Here is a 10,792-nt window from a genome sequence, read left to right on the forward strand (position 1 = left end):
CAGGCGAACGGTCTACCCGACGGGAGGCCCTAGCCACACGACATTTCTTTATACCGGCAGGGATGAGTGTGCGGATGCGTTATCGTGACGCAAGAGTCATGAATTGTCACGCCATATTTCAGGCTGTTTCCTTCTGACATTTTCCCACAAGCGTCCCGATAGTACCATCAATTAACAGTTAGTACCTGTGACTCTGATTCATGATGACCTAATCCTTTCAAGTAAAAAAAAACTGTGTTAGCATGGCTTTGACATTTGGCCTGATCTGATGAGATTTTTTTGGTCTTGGAGAACCTTTTTCGACCCATTATGAAGACTGAACCTTGGTCTCAATTTTATAACTGTATACGCACGTCTCATCACACAGTTATGATTCTCTTAAGGAGCATCTCTTTCAAACCTCTTCACAGATTGCGAAGCGAAGGTACACTCCTGGAAATTGAAATAAGAACACCGTGAATTCATTGTCCCAGGAAGGGGAATCTTTATTGACACATTCCTGGGGTCAGATACATCACATGATCACACTGACAGAAGCACAGACACATAGACACAGGCAACAGAGCATGCACAATGTCGGCACTAGTACAGTGTATATCCACCTTTCGCAGCAATGCAGGCTGCTATTCTCCCATGGAGACGGTCGTAGAGATGCTGGATGTAGTCCTGTGGAACGGCTTGCCATGCCATTTCCACCTGGCGCCTCAGTTGGACCAGCGTTCGTGCTGGACGTGCAGACCGCGTGATACGACGCTTCATCCAGTCCCAAACATGCTCAATGGGGGACAGATCCGGAGATCTTGCTGGCCAGGGTAGTTGACTTAACCTTCTAGAGCACGTTGGGTGGCACGGGATACATGCGGACGTGCATTGTCCTGTTGGAACAACAAGTTCCCTTGCCGGTCTAGGAATGGTAGAACGATGGGTTCGATGACGGTTTGGATGTACCGTGCACTATTCAGTGTCCCCTCGACGATCACCAGTGGTGTACGGCCAGTGTAGGAGATCGCTCCCCACACCATGATGCCGAGTGTTGGCCCTGTGTGCCTCGGTCGTATGCAGTCCTGATTGTGGCGCTCACCTGCACGGCGCCAAACACGCATACGACCATCATTGGCACCAAGGCAGAAGCGACTCTCATCGCTGAAGACGACACGTCTCCATTCGTCCCTCCATTCACGCCTGTCGCGACACCACTGGAGGCGGGCTGCACGATGTTGGGGCGTGAGCGGAAGACGGCCTAACGGTGTGCGGGACCGTAGCCCAGCTTCATGGAGACGGTTGCGAATGGCCGTCGCCGATACCCCAGGAGCAACAGTGTCCCTAATTTGCTGGGAAGTGGCGGTGCGGTCCCCTACGGCACTGCGTAGGATCCTACGGTCTTGGCGTGCATCCGTGCGTCGCTGCGGTCCGGTCCCAGGTCGACGGGCACGTGCGCCTTCCGCCGACCACTGGCGACAACATCGATGTACTGTGGAGACCTCACGGCCCACGTGTTGAGCAATTCGGTGGTACGTCCACCCGGCCTCCCGCATGCCCACTATACGCCCTCGCTCAAAATCCGTCAACTGCACATACGGTTCACGTCCACGCTGTCGCGGCATGCTACCAGTGTTACAGACTGCGATGGAGCTCCGTATGCCACGGCAAACTGGCTGACACTGACGGCGGCGGTGCACAAATGCTGCCCAGCTAGCGCCATTCGAAGGCCAACACCGCGGTTCCTGGCGTGTGATCATTGCTTGTACAGCCCTCTCGCAGTGTCCGGAGCAAGTATGGTGGGTCTGACACACCGGTGTCAATGTGTTCTTTTTTCCATTTCCAGGAGTGTATTTCTGGTCTTGATTCATGCGCCATGAGACGAACTTGGTGGCAACACAACGCATACCAAGACGCTGTGTCAGAATATCATGGCATGATCCAATTGAAATGTTACATTCTTTTTCAATCTCTCTGACAGTCTTCAATTGGCACGCACAATTTCGTTGATGTTCCTGACATGGGCGTCGTCGATGGACGTCGTACGGCGTTCTGAACGAAGGTCATCTTTAATGTCCTCCGGCCATTTTTGAGCCGTGTGAATCATTCTTAACTCGGAATTCGGTTAAGCAATCATCACCTGCATCATTTAGTGTGTTTCTGTATAGGTTTTCTAGAGTTTCACGCAAAACTTAGTGCGGATGAGTTGCTCCTCTAACTTTGCCATATCCAAATTCGCAAACTGTGCGACAGAGTATTCTACTTACAACAGTAATGAACAGTAACTAACAGAGATACAACCGTGAAACTTTCGGCAGTTACACGTTAAACACAGCCTTGTGCATTTTGCTCCAGCACACCACTGGCGCGAAATTACGGAATTTTTGAAGTAGACATCCTATGGTGGATAGCAAAAGGAATGAGCTCTTCTATCTTGACACAGTTATTGTTCAGTAAGGAAGTTATTTTAAAATATCTTCCAAACTTGCACAGGTCACACCAATATTTAAGAAAGGTAGTAGGAGTAATCCACTAAATTATAGGCCCATATCATTAACGTCGATATGCAGCGGGATTTTGGTACATATATTATGTTTGAACATTATGAATTACCTCGAAGAAAACGGTCTATTGACACACAATCAACACGGATTTAGAAAATATCATTCTTGTGAAACACAACTAGCTCTTTATTCGCATGAAGTGTTGAGTGCTATTGACAAGGGATTTCAAATTGATTCCGTATTTCTAGATTCCCGGAAGGCTTTTGCCACACAAACGGAATGTGGTGAAATTGCGTACTTGTGGAATATCGTCTCAGGTATGTGGCTGAATCTGTGATTTCCTGTCAGAGAGGTCAATGTCCGCAGTAATTGATAGAAAATCATTGAGTAAAACGGAAGTGATTTCTGGCGTTCCGCAAGGTAGTGTTATAGGCCCTTTGCTGTTCCTCATCTATATAAACGATTTGGGAGACAATCTGAGATCTGAGCAGCCATCTTAGATTGTTTGCAGATGGCGCTGTCATTTATCAACTAGTAAAATCATCAGAAGATCAAAACAAATTGCAAAACGATTTAGAAAAGATATCTGAATGGTGCGAAAATTGGCAGTTGACCCTAAATAACGAAAAGTGTGAAGTCATCCACATGAGTGCTAAATGGAATTCGTTAAACTTCGGTTGCATGATAAATCAGTCTAATCTAAAAGCCGTAAATTAAGCTAAATACCTAGGAATTAAAATTAAATATGAAGGAACACATAGAAAATGTTGTGGGGAAGACTAACCAAAGACTGCGATTTGTTGGCAGGACACCAAGAAAATGTAACAGATCTACTAAGGAGACTGCCTGCACTACTCTTGTCCGTCTTCTTTTAGAATACTGCTGCATGGTGTGGGATCCTTATCAGATAGAACTGATGGAGTACATCGAAAAAGTTGAAAGAAGGGCAGCACGATTTGTATTATCGCGAAATAGGGGAGAGAGTGTTACTAAAATGATACAGGATTTGGGATGGACATCATTAAAACAAAGGCGTTTAACATTGTTGAGGAATCTTCTCACGAAATTCCAATCACCAACTTTCTCCTCAGAAAGCGAAAATAGGTTGTTGACGCCGACCTACATGGGCATAACCAATCACCATAATAAAATAAAGGAAATCAGAGCTCGTACGGAAATATATAGATGTTCGGTCTTTATGCCCGCTATATGAGGTTGGAATAATAGAGAATTGTGAAGGTGGTTCGATGAACCCTCTGCCAGGCCCTTAAATGTGATTTCCAGGTGTAGATGTACTTTTAATACATTGCCTTGTAATTTTTAAATAATTTTGTTCTCCACTTCTCTAATGTTAAAGACTTAAGAAAACCCTTCACTTTTTTATCGGATATTGTCTCTTCCCTGGTTTACAAAACCTCATTATCTGCGTATATCTTTGGTCTGTTCTGTTCATTAAAGGAAGTTGAGATTTTTGTCCACAGGTGTATCTGCTCTTATTTTGTTACACAGAAAGGTGTGTTCAGGTTTGCCTTGTTCCTCACAGTAAGAACATTTAATACTTACACAACCTTTAATTGAGTTAAGCATTTCATTTGATGCCTCATACCATACTGACTGCACTGGAAGCCTTAAATGTTTGTTGGATATGTTTGGTCATATTGATGCCTACTTTCTGTCACCACATCTTCACCCCATCCTGTTCATATAGGATTTATGGAGCATCTCATTATATATATCCGCAGCCTTTTATGGAAATCTTATGTGTTATCCACCCAGTAATTAATATAACCTAACCAAGTCCAAGATGTGACTGATATGAGATATATTCACTGGTGGTCTCAGGCTCTGTGGTCACATCTGTTTCAAAATTCCATCTGCTAAACCATTTGATAGCGCTTTTCCTTCCCTCCATGCTCTACACAATTGTAAGACATCACGCTACCTAAAGATATTATATCGCCAAATACAACAGATACCTTCTAACAACTCTAAACATTTTTCTCTGATTATTTGCAGCCATTTTTGAGCGTATGTGTGCATGTATATATCTAGTATGTTATGGATTTCTGTCTATTTAGATCCATGATTGTTAGCTAATGTTATATACTTTCGTTCCATAAGAATCTTGGTGTCGTTGGAATTAATTTTAGCATCTGATGTTGCGCACTAAGCGGTGAGTATTTTCAAATTTTTTGTCAGAACTTCTTGGTCCTTTACTGCTGTTCCGACATCGTGAGATAAGCTTTACAAGTAAAATCTACTCCAAAGACATGTAATTGTGAAACGTGGTGTTCTATTACTAAAAAAATGGGAACCAGTGCTATCGCAAACATGATCATGGATAAGAAACGTCTTTGTTATAGGGGTAGATTAGCAGGGTGAGGCGGTTTTCCATTGGCTTGTGACCGGGAAATGCAGTCTCCTCTGCTGTTATAAAGGTCAGCTTCGACATATTTTTCCAGAATACATCTGTCTCGTCACAATTAAAAACCTGTTGCGGCAGATAATCGGATGACCATTTATCACAATTATCAAGTTTGATGAACTGTATACAGAGAAACCTCGCACAGGGAGCATAATTCGTGCCAGAATGTTACTCGTAGTGCGAAACACTCGTTAACTGTAACAGTTTGTCCCGTATGAATTAATGTAAACTACAATAATGAGTTCCAAGCAGAAAAAGTACAAAAAGTTTTATCTTATTCACGCTATTTATTCAAAGAAAATTATACACACAGTGTTACGTACTTTATTATTCAAGATACATAATTAATTCTTTTTTTACTAGGGAGTTATCTGTAGTCATTAGTTTCTGCTGACACTTCAACACCTGGTGAAAATGCGACACAGCATTATCATCAAATAAATTTGTAGGGCGCATAGCCACTGCTTTATTGGGGTGATAATTTTCATTGTGCAATGCAACCGATTTCCCTTCTTTCAGGATTTCTCTTATTGTATCAGAAGACCGCTGCTTTGCTGTTACCGCCTCCTCGTTCTCCTCCTTCTCCTCTGAAGAACTCGTCTCCACAACTTCTTGCTGTGAAACACACTGCAATTCCATAAGCCCTTCAGTGATCATTTCTTGGCTGTGATCCTCCACAAGCTCATCAATATTGCCACGTAGAAAAAGTTTTAATTAGGTGAATGACGAACACTAACTTCACTTAACGAAGGTTTATTCAGCACTTGCACATACAAGAGAGCGGAGCGAACTGCCTCTGGCCAGAACACATACAGTATATATACAGCTACAGAACATTCCAGTACAATGATTCTTGATATTTGTGGATACTTCTACAATGTACTCGAACCGAATATAGAAATTAAAATTGTACAATCCAGGTGAGTTTTGAACTCATGATCCTCCATGCAACAGTTTATTATCATAACCACTACACGACGATACTACTCTGCTTCTCCTGCTTGCGACAATTCTCCCTCTTTAAGAGAACAGCGTCTCGGAGTTACGTCGTCCTAGTTCGGGAACGATTCGTCGGTCATGCATACTCCGATTACCGATGACTGATGCTCGCCCTGGCGGTTATCTTCTTAGAACATCTTTTGCCGCTACGCTCTTCGCCACCTTTCCTCTTGTTGCCTGTCGCTGGAGCTTCGAATTTACCCTGGGTGGCAGGATACTTGTAGGGCTTCATTCGAAGGTCGTGGATCGTATCTCTGATCTTTCGTCATTTTGCGTCGGGGTCGAAATCTTCAACTTCATAGGTAACATCAAACAGCTGTCTAACAACCTTATAAGGTCCAAAGGAGCGCCTGAGGAGAATCTCAGAGAGACTAACCTTCCGAAAAGGAGTGAAGATTCAGACGAGGTCACCAGGCTGGTAGACAACAGGGCGGTGGCTCTCGTCATACCTCCATCGATCGTTTTCTTGAGCCTGCAGCGTGCAGAGTCGAGCTAACTGCCGAACTTCCTCAGCTCTGGTTAACACCTGGCCGATGTAGTCGTCGTCCACGTCATCAGGATGTAACGGGAACACAGTGTCCATCATCGTATTCGCCTCACGCCCATACACTACGAAAAATGGCGTAAATCCTGTGGTGTCTTGTTTGGCGGTGTTGTAAGCAAACGTTACGAAAGGTTGCACCTCATCCCAGTTGCTCCGATCAAAATTGACGAACATTCATAGCATGTCGGCCAAGGTTTTATTAAGGCGTTCAATAAGCCCGCTAGTTTGCGGGTGGTAGGCAGTCGTCATGTGAAGAGTAATGTTGCATCGACAGTTTATCTCTGTCACAAGATTCGATTGAAAAACTTTCCCTCGATCCGTAATTAACGACCTTGGGGCACCGTGTTTTAATACAATGTCTTCCACCATGAATTTGGCTACCTCAGATGCTTCAGCTGTTTTCACGGCTTTTGTAATGGCATAGCATGTCAGATAATCAGTGCAAACAATAATCCATCTATTGCCACTAGCAGACGTTAGAAATCGTCCGAGGAGGTCAATCCCAACACGCTGGAAACTCGTATCAGCTGGTGGAATTGGTATAAGTCGGCCAGGTGGTTTCTGAGGAACTGCCTCTCTCCTCTGGCATTCTCTACAGTGCGACACATAGTGATGGACACTCCTAAATAAACCTGGCCAGAAAAATCTCCTGCGGATTCTATCGTATGTCTTAAAAAATCCTAAATGTCCAGCCTCAGGTGTGTCATGGAATTTCTGTAGAACATCTAAGCGCATGTGTTTAGGAATCACTGGTAGCCACCTCTTTCCAAACGGATCAAAGTTTTTCTCGCAAAGTAATCCATTAACTACCTTAAATTGCTTTTCACATCCTCTGACCGATTTAAGGCAAGCATAATTTGAGATATCTTCGCGTCCTTCTTCTGCTCAGCAGAGAGATCCTGGAGTGCAGCGAGACAGTCACTACCTTCATCAAAGTCTTGATGATCTTGCACAGGGTTTCTTGAGAGACAGTCGGCATCTTGGTGTTTTCTTCAACTTTTGTTCACTAAGGTAATGTCATACGCTTGAAGACGTAATGTCCACCTGGCGAGTCGTCCTGTTGGATCATTAAGACCTGTCAGCCAACAAAGTGAATACTGGTCTGTAACAACTGTGAATGGCCTTTTTTAGAGATACTGTCAAAATTAGCACATGGCCCAGATCACAGCAAGACATTCTCTTTCTGTAGTTGAGTAGTTTCTCTCGGCTTTTGTAAGTGTCCTAGAAGCATAGGCTATAACCTTATCTTTTCCATCCGAAATATGCACCAGAACAGCACCGATCACATACGCTCTGTCATCTGTGTGCAGTTCTGGGGGTGTTCTCTCACCATACAGACCAAGTACAGGATCAGTCGTCAGAGCTTTTCACAGCACATCGAAAGAATATTATTGAGCAACAACCCAGATAAATTTAGCATCAGCTTTTTACAACTCTTGGAGTGGCCTGGCTTTGATACAAAAGTCTTCGATAAAACTACAGTATTAAGAACATAATCGAAGGAAGCTTCTCACATCTCTAATACTTTTAGAAATAGGAAATTCCTTTATAGATCTCACCTTTTCTCGGTCGGGCCACATACCTTCGTTTGTGACAAGGTGTCCAAGTATTCTGATTTCTTTTGCACCAAAGAGACACTTTCTTGGATTAAGTTTCAGTCCGTCTTGTTGGAGACAGTTAAGCCCGGCCCACAGTCTTTTTATATGTTCATCAAATGTCTCTGAAAACACTATAATGTCATCTAAATAACAAAGACACATCGTCCTCTTCAGATGACGTTCAAAAGTTGCTGGTGCATTACACAAACCAGACGGCATTACCTTAAACTCATACAGGCCCTCAGGGATGATCCACTTTGATTTGCCAGTATCCCGAGTACATGTCCATGGTTGAGAAAAACTTAGCCCCCTTCAGACAATCTAGTGTGTCATCAATACGTGGAAGAGGGTAAACGTCCTTTTTAGTTATCTTATTAAGCTTTCTGTAATCAACACAAAAGCACCGACTGCCATTCTTCTTCCTGACGAGGACCACTGGTGACGACCTTGGACTCTGCGAAGACTGAATGATGTCATTCTTCACCATTTTCTCTACCTCGTCACGCATTATTCGATGTTCCATTGCTGACAGATGGTATGTTCTCTGGCTTATTGGTTGATGGTCTCCAGTACTAATCCGGTGCTTGACTGTCGAGTTGTCTAATTTGCTCTTTACCTGTGGATTGAAGCATTCAGAGAACTCTTGAAGAATGGCAAGTAGCTTCTTCTGTTGTTCCTTAGTGAGATCTGGTGATAGTCGAGCTAGGAGATCTTGTCTCGTAGTGGTAGCGCTAATTTCGCCCTCAGACTCGGCATGGGAGGTTTCTACGATGCTCAGCTGTTCTTCAATTAACGGCTCAGCATTTGCTATGCACATGCATCTTGGAAGGATCTGCGGTTCTCGGCGACAGTTAACTATCCAGAATTCACCGAATCCGTTCTGAAACGAGACAACAGAGGCTGGGATGGCCAAGTTATTCTTCAGTGGTATGCTTCTCTTACATTCTACTACAAGATCCATGGGTCGATGCATTACATGACACGCGACAGTTACCTTTCTAGTGCTGACTGCAGGAATGATCACTTCATCCAGCACACATAGTCTCTACACACTCAGATGCGCATCTTCCTGTCCACAGTATCTCATCTCGTCTAGCATAATCTTCGAGCGACCACAGTCTATAATTGCCTGAGAAGCTTTCAAAAAGTCCCACCTGAGAATGACGTCATGACTACACTCTTGTAAGATGATGAATTATAAGGGCTGTGTAAGACCATTTATACCCACACGAATGCTACATCTTCCTGTAAGTTTTACATATTTCCCATTAGCCACCTTCAGCAGAGGTGTTTTGCTGTCGACGAATACGGTTTTCTGCAACTGGCGACGGCACTTCTCCGAAATTACTGAATAGGATGCTCCAGAGTCCACAAGAGCTTGGGCTAATCTGCCATCCATGAGGATATCGACCTAGTTTCCTATCATTTTTGTAGTGATCGACGGAGGAGGATTTTTCTCTTCGGCGGCATCACGTCCAAGGACCTTCCAGGTTGCGGCGGCTAGGTGATCGGCTGCAGCTTCTAAACGGCGATGGAGACCTTGATCGGCGTGTTGGGGAGCGTCCTCTCCAGCGCCTACCTTGCAGCGATGGTGACCTACATCGTCCTGCACCCACATCTTCTTGTTCATCTTCGTCGTCCCAGAGTTGCCGTCGGCTGAGATCGGTCTGCTGTTTTCTGGCGCGGACGTCATCAAATATCCGCCGCCTTTCTCGACGATAACCACATGTCCCAGTCGTCCACAGTGGAAACATACTGGATGGTTATCCTGGGTCCTCCAAACGTCAGTATTCCTTGGTGCCCAAACAGGTTTCTCATGCGGCATTGCAGCAACGTAACTTCGCCTGGGTCTCGACTTTTTCGGCGGTTTAAGGGGAAATGAAGGACGAGAGATTGAGTTCAATGTCTGTTCCACTTCCTACTTTATGAGCTCTTGAAGCGTCTCGGTTTTTTGCTGGCCGTGAAATCCAAATGCCTTCTGAACTTCCTCTCTCACTATCTGACGAAGAACACTTGTGAAATCAGTTTCGTCCTCCATCACAGACATCGATACGACGTTTGGAAACCGATCAAACTTTTTGCGTGTAATTCTTTTTTGATGGATTGTCTCGATATACTGGCGCCATTTTATGCAGTCGTCTGCTGTCGAAACTTCCTTCGTGAGTAGGGCTTGATACATGTCCTCAGCGACAGCCTTCAAGAGATGTGCAACCTTATCTTCCTCCTTCATTCTAGGATCCACTATGTTACACAGCTCCAAGACGTTTTGAATGTAGGATGCTGTAGTTTCTCCTGGACGCTGTGTCCTGCACTTTAATTTGTCTTCAGCCTTGCACTTCTGTCGTTGTGTGTCGCCGAAATACTTGCGCAGTTTCGCCAGGAATACTTCCCAGCTTGTGAACTTCTCCTCGTTGTTCTCATACCATTGCTTGACAGTGCCCTCCAAGTAAAAAAATACGTTAGCCAAACACACGGTGTCATCCCAGTTGTTAAATTTGGCTATACGCTCATATACCTTCAGCTACTTGTTTGGATCTTGGCCCTCGTCACCAGAGAACCCGGAAGGATGTCTCATGTGGTGGCACACATTTTCCATCGTAACGTCCTCTTCTTCTTCTGTCTCCGGTAGATTGCGATCTGTTGAATATGGCTCGTACTCGGGTTTCTCGCCACGTAAACGGCGACTCTATCGTGGCCTGGTGGGAGCCACTGTGTCGTCAATAATGTGTGCACTATCACAAGT

The sequence above is a fragment of the Schistocerca piceifrons genome, chromosome 3 (assembly GCF_021461385.2).
Source record: "Schistocerca piceifrons isolate TAMUIC-IGC-003096 chromosome 3, iqSchPice1.1, whole genome shotgun sequence".
Classification (NCBI taxonomy): Eukaryota; Metazoa; Arthropoda; class Insecta; order Orthoptera; family Acrididae; genus Schistocerca; species Schistocerca piceifrons.